The 6,551-nt window shown below is 40.1% G+C and overlaps 1 long non-coding RNA gene across 2 annotated transcripts; it reads left to right on the forward strand.

Annotated features, from left to right (window-relative positions):
• Window positions 1-3,318: 3,318 nt before the first annotated feature.
• LOC120041203 lies at window positions 3,319-3,741 on the forward strand. 2 transcript variants are annotated; one of them, XR_005475851.1, is made up of 3 exons: window positions 3,319-3,370; window positions 3,492-3,561; window positions 3,652-3,741. It is a non-coding gene; the product is annotated as an uncharacterized LOC120041203 (long non-coding RNA). The 2 variants fall into 2 exon arrangements; XR_005475852.1 differs by having other exon boundaries at window positions 3,319-3,365.
• Window positions 3,742-6,551: the final 2,810 nt, after the last annotated feature.

A 6,551-nucleotide genomic window follows, 5' to 3' on the forward strand; every position in this document is an offset into this window, starting at 1 on the left:
ACTTGTGATGAGAGGGTCTTGATGAAACGATCAAGTCAACATTTTGTTAGACATTTCAGAGATAGCATTAACAATTGTACATGAGACAGTGCTTCCAGATATTGAGGTACCTTCCTTCTGAGATATGTAAAAAAAAAAAAAAAAAAATATGGTGTGTGTACTCACATGAAAGGTATCCATGATTCTAGATTAAGCCAATCATGTACGTGATTACCATCCTATGGGTCAGCAATGGAATGATTGTTACACAGCTTTCAGGCAACTTTATGTCTTGGGCCTGGATGAATCATTGAAATGCAAGTAATGTTGTGAATTTGTGATTCATAATTGCCATTATAATTTTGAATATTCCATCAAAGTTATTTGTTTTGACAGTCAAAACAACTCAATTTTACGATGAATCACTTGAATTGAGTAACTTGAGTTGACGGAAGTAGCAACTTTATATTCTGACCTAAACACTGACTTGTGCAATGCCTAATGCATAATCTATGTATGTTATTGGCCATTGGACTGCTCAGTCAAAACATCAAACTTTTACGATGAATCACTTGACTGGAGTAATTTAAGTTCGGAACTAAAACATTAAGTAGCTATAGCTTGACGCATATCCTTACCTTGGACAAGCGTATCCAAAAGGCATATCCAGTTGTGCGTGAAGATACCTTTAGGTAGATAAAAGCACGGTACGGGTTGAGACACGCTCGGTATTGTGAATCTGTAACACTGCTATAAAAGCACGTTTTCATTTATAATTTACACTGTAGAATGACCTGCAAGCCAATCAGAATCTAGTTTTAAACAATACCGTGGTTTCCATGGAACGTCACAAACATATTAGGCCACTTGCGTCACAGATTACAGTCACTGAACATGGGTTTAATAGCTATATTGGCTATATGTACAGTATATGCACATCGTATTGAATTGAGATTACATTTACTGCACCACTGTAATTATGTAGCCTAATCCTATGAGGATCATATGTAAAATGTCAGAATCATGGCACATGAAAACATAATTAAATTGACTGCAGATTATAAAATTCACTGTGACACAATATCAATGTAATTCCAATTAAATTACGTTGAACCAACGTGGAATAAACATTGAATTGATGTATGTACCCAGTGGGAAGTGATCAATTCGAAATGATTGAATAAACACAGTACTACAAAGAAAGATATACAAAAATTGCTTCGAAAAGCTCGAAAAAGTCTAATTTCCCTGGGCCAACCAAACGTAAAATGTATATATGGATTACTGTACATCGTTTTGGATGAAAGCGTCTGTTTTCAAATCTCTGACTCACACATATGTACAATCTCGCAATGTTTTTTTCTGGCGCTTTCACGTTTGCGGGATTTTGTGAAGTAAATGATGAGCAGGAGAGCTCCATGAAATCAGTGATATGGTAAAGATTGGGACATGAGAGGGTGTAACATTTCTAGCTGAGGAACAATTTTGGGGTTTTCTCACAAAGTTTATAGTTTTAGACTGCAGTTGCAATTTGTTTTTAGTTTTTTACAACTACACTTGAAATATTCCGTATTGACTGACCTTCATGTCATAAAGTAATGATTTCTCTTTGCTTATTTGAGCTGTTCTTGCCATAATATGGACTTGGTATTTTACCAAATAGGGCTATCTTCTGTATACCCCCCCACCTTGTCACAACACAATTGATTGTGTCAAACGCATTAAAAAGGAAAGAAATTCCACTTTTAAGAAGGCACACCTGACCTGTTAATTGAAATGCATTCCAGGTGACTTTCTCATGAAGCTGGTTGAGAGAATGCCAAGAGTGTGCAAAGCTGTCATCAAGGCAAAGGGTGGCTACTTTGAAGAATCTAAAATATATTTGGTTTTGTTTAACACTTTTTTGGTTACTACATGATTCCATATGTGTTATTTATTGTTTTGATGTCTTCACTATTTTTCTAAAATGTAGAAAATAGTAAAAATAAAGAAAAACCCTTGAATGAGTAGGTGTTCTAAAACTTTTGACCGGAGTGTAGAGCCTTCAGTGCTTTTTTCCCGTGGGCTGTGGACCCCCTTGTCTGAATTTGGTCAATATGTCCTCCAAAAGACTTTATAGCCCACTGTGGCAAAGACTATACTTTCAGGAGTTAAACAACACAATAAAAAATCACCTTGTTTGTCTCATTCTTCCAATCTAGCTAGTGACTTTATAAAACACAATATTTGGTATTTGTATTTTATATTATACCAACGATATAGGAAAGCATCTGGTAGCAAAACAGCCAAAAACATAAAATTAGTAATTCATTCAAGGTTATCAATAGAACATTGTCAGAAAATAATAATCTAAACCCAATGTCTCTACCATATATGGTTGAAAAGTTACCGACGATTTACTCTGAGATTTAACCTCACAACACCAAATATGGAACACATACAACCAAGTGCGGTGCAGTCTAAACTAGTAATGGTCACAGCAAATGATCATTATTATTTCATCAACACTGTCAAGTACAAGTATATTAATGTTATAATATTGTTGAGAACAAGCTAATGATTAATTATATGTAATTTCTAATGACATAAGGCAAAGAAAACGATGTTTGGACATGAATTTCGTAGCTCCCTCTTGAATTTACCCTTTTTCTCTCTACATTGTATAGCAAGTAAGTGAATATATAAAAATAATATATGTCATTCATCAGACACTTTTATCCAAAGCGACTTACAATAAAACCTGCTGTCGTTTATGTATGGGTGGTGACGGGAATCGAACCCACTACCCTGGCTTTGCAAGCGTCATGCTCTATCATGGTCATGGGTGCACCTCAGCCACGCTCAAGGTCCTAAACGATATCTTAACCGCCATCTATAAGAAACAATACTGTGCAGCCGTATTCATTGACCTGGCCAAGGCTTTTGACTCTGTCAATCACCACATCCTTACCGACAGACTCAACAGCCTTGGTTTCTCAAATGATTGCCTCGCCTGGTTCATTAACTACTTCTCCGATAGAGTTCAGTGTGTAAAATCGGCTTCCTGTAGCCCGGGCCTCTGGCAGTCTCTATGAGGGTGCCATAGGGTTCAATTCTTGGGCCGACTCTTCTCTGTATACATCAATGATGTCGCTCTTGATGCTGGTGAGTCTCTGATCCACCTCTACGCAGATGACACCATTCTGTATACTTCTGGCCCTTCTTTGTACACTGTGTTAACTACCCTCCAGACGAGCTTCAATGCCATACAACTCTCCCTCCTTCGATTGCTCTTAAATACAAGTAAAACTAAATGTATGCTCATTGGTCACTGATTTTGAATGCTTGTTTTGTTGTCGTAGGGTTGGGAGGAGGACATGCTGCCTGAGGAGAGGGAGGTTCCTCTGGTAAAGTGAGTTCCTCTAAATGTCTGTGTAGTCTGGGCTTGTCAGATGCTGAAGGATAGTGGTCATAATGCTGCTATCCCCCATTGACTCTAATGATTGACATGCTCCAATCCCTCCCTTTCACAGCCTCTACCTTACCACCAAGAGAGTGGAGGACATCGCCCTGAGGCTCGTCTCCCTGCGCCAGGCCTTCACTGTGAGTGGACACACTTTTCTTTTTCTCTCTGTGACTTCTTGTTCTCTCCTAGAGGAAGATGTCTCACCCTAACTCTTCCCTCTCCCCTAGACCCTGCTTGGTTCCACCCTGAGCAGGAACCATCTGTTTGTGGCGGGAAAGGTCCTCCTGGGCGCACTGGTTCAGGCCAACCACATGGTAACTCACTAACTGATTCTCTTTCAAGGGAAAGAGAGCGCCCCTGAGGTGAAATGTGTTCTGCTCACTAAGATGCTCTTTTCTTTGTCATAGGACGAGGCCAAGTTTATCCGTACTTATAACGACTTTGTGGACTACCTGAGTGACCCCTCCAAGCGGAATGACATTGAGAGGGAGCTGGCTGAGGCAAAGGTGAGTTCATTAACTCTTTCAAGTCTCACTGAGTTCTTCCACATGCATGTCTTCTATACATCACAGTAGCTGATCTATATGAAATCATTCCTATTTTCTCCAAAGGTGTTTTCTTGTCCTAGATCCATCATGTGAACATGATAGATGTCCTCTTTGAGCTGGTGCTGTTTGGGATGATGACAGCTCAGAAGTCCCTGATGGTGGTAAGTAGCATCTCACTGGTACATGTTTTGATATCTCTCTATTAGCAGTTTCACTTAAATTCCTCTTCTCTTCTATTCTCTCCTCTTTTCTCCTCCTTTGTTTCCTTTAGCATGCCGGTGGGTTTGTGGCGCGTCTGTACGCTCTCCTGTACTCCTTCCTGCCCACTGCTGCCAACATGGAGCCAGAGGCTGACAGATGCCTGCTGCTGCTCAATGTAAGAGTCAAGAGGTTACTTCCTGTTTACTTCCATATTCTTAGTGTACTTCCTTTTTACTTCCTTATTCATGGTTAACCAGGTTCCAATGTCATTTTAGGGGGAGTATTTCTAATTGTCTCTCTCCTCTTGATAAGCTAGTAACTCAGAGCCATTTTCTATGTGTTGTGTGGTGTTCTCTTCAGGGTGAGCTGATGGCTCTGCTAGATGACATGTTTGGCCAGCAGGCGGCCTGGTACTTTAACCCAGAGTCTCTGGTCACGGAGCTCTCCAGCCTCCTGGAGTACCACTTGGAGAACCTCATGGCCAGCATGTAGTTCTACTGCAGGGACCATACTCCTTTCTCCTTCTCTCTCTCTTTTGAAGGAATTGAGGACTTGAAGTGCTTTGTTGAACCCTGATTAGTTAACACCCATTAATTTAATTTATTCTCTTGTTTTCTCTCCCCACAGGATTCTTGTGACACTTTGCCACCAAAGAGGGATCTAGACACCAATGCACTACATTACTTTGCACTGAATTTGAAATGTTTAAATAAAATAAGTTGTAGTTCAAAAACATTTTTGTTTCCGTCTTTTCATCTATTTGATTTTATGACCATTTCCTCTTCCTAGAGGTATAATGCTAATATTAGATTATTACACGAACAATGATGCTTTATTATCTGCATATGGAAATAAAAAAACTATGTTTAGTTGATTTACAGATACTACAGGCCCACATTTTATACGGTTTTGTACTGTGGTTTGTGATACGGTACTATTTAAAAACATGTAGGACTACATACATACATACTGAGTGCACAAAACATTAGGAACGTCTTCCTAATATTGAGTTGCACACCCTTTTCCCCTCAGAACAGCCTCAATTCGTCGGGGCATGGATTCTACAAGCTGCCCTAAGCGTTCCACAAGGATGCTGGCCCATGTTGTGTCAAGTTGGCTGGACGTCCTTTGGGTGGTGGATCATTCTTGATACACATGGGAAACTGTTGAGCATGAAAAAAACAGCAGTGTTGTAGTTCTTAACACACTTAACCCGGTGCGCCTGGCACCTACTACCATACCCCGTTCAAAGGCAGTTAAATCTTTTGTCTTGCCGAATCACCCTCTGAATGACACACACAATCCATGTCTCAATTCTCTCAAGGTTTTACAAGCTTTCTTTAACTTCCCTTCATCTACACTAATTAAAGTGGATTCAACATGTGACATCAATAAGGGGTCATAGCTTTCACTTGGTCAGTCTGTCATGGAAAGAGCAGTTGCCTCAATGTTTTGTATTATCAGTGTGTGTAGGAACCTGGTACAGTATAAAGTATACCACTAGAGGGGGTAATTGCTTCAGTCTTGAATGTTACTTCTCCCTATCCCTACTCTACATTAACAGTCTGCCATTGTAGACTCCGGTAACTTGGGTATTTTAGTTTTTTATATTTGCCATTAATGTCTGAACCATTTACCATCTTTCCCACTGAAACCAGTAATCAAATCAAATCAAGTTTATTTTATATAGCCCTTCGTACATCAGCTAATATCTCAAAGTGCTGTACAGAAACCCAGCCTAAAACCCCAAACAGCAAGCAATGCAGGCGTAGAAGCACGGTGGCTAGGAAAAACTCCCTAGAAAGGCCAAAACCTAGGAAGAAACCTAGAGAGGAACCAGGCTATGAGGGGTGGCCAGTCCTCTTCTGGCTGTGCCGGGTGGAGATTATAACAGAACTATGCCAAGATGTTCAAAATGTTCATAAGTGACAAGCATGGTCAAATAATAATCATGAATAATTTTCAGTTGGCTTTTCATAGCCGATCATTAAGAGTTGAAAACAGCAGGTCTGGGACAGGTGGCGGTTCCATAACCGCAGGCAGAACAGTTGAATGTTAGCGTTCATGTGAGAGTTAGCGTTCATGTGAGAGTATTACACAATAATTTAATTACACAATATTCTATTTAGCCTTAATGCTTGGCTTTCCTTTTGGATACTCTGGCTCTGTAAAAAGAGAAGCAGATAAAACAAGGCTTACTTTAGTGATGTGTATTCTATTCACGCCCTGATTGTGCATGGGGCACATAGGGTGGACGCTGAGGTAATGGGCTGGAATCTTTGGTATGCGTGAAACAACTGATCTTTGAATCATTCCTCTCCACAGTGCTCCTGTGCCGGGGCAAAGCTTTCAGCGATTTCACCGTCACTGTCTACTGC

The sequence above is a fragment of the Salvelinus namaycush genome, unplaced genomic scaffold, assembly GCF_016432855.1.
Source record: "Salvelinus namaycush isolate Seneca unplaced genomic scaffold, SaNama_1.0 Scaffold415, whole genome shotgun sequence".
In the NCBI taxonomy this organism is placed as follows: Eukaryota; Metazoa; Chordata; class Actinopteri; order Salmoniformes; family Salmonidae; genus Salvelinus; species Salvelinus namaycush.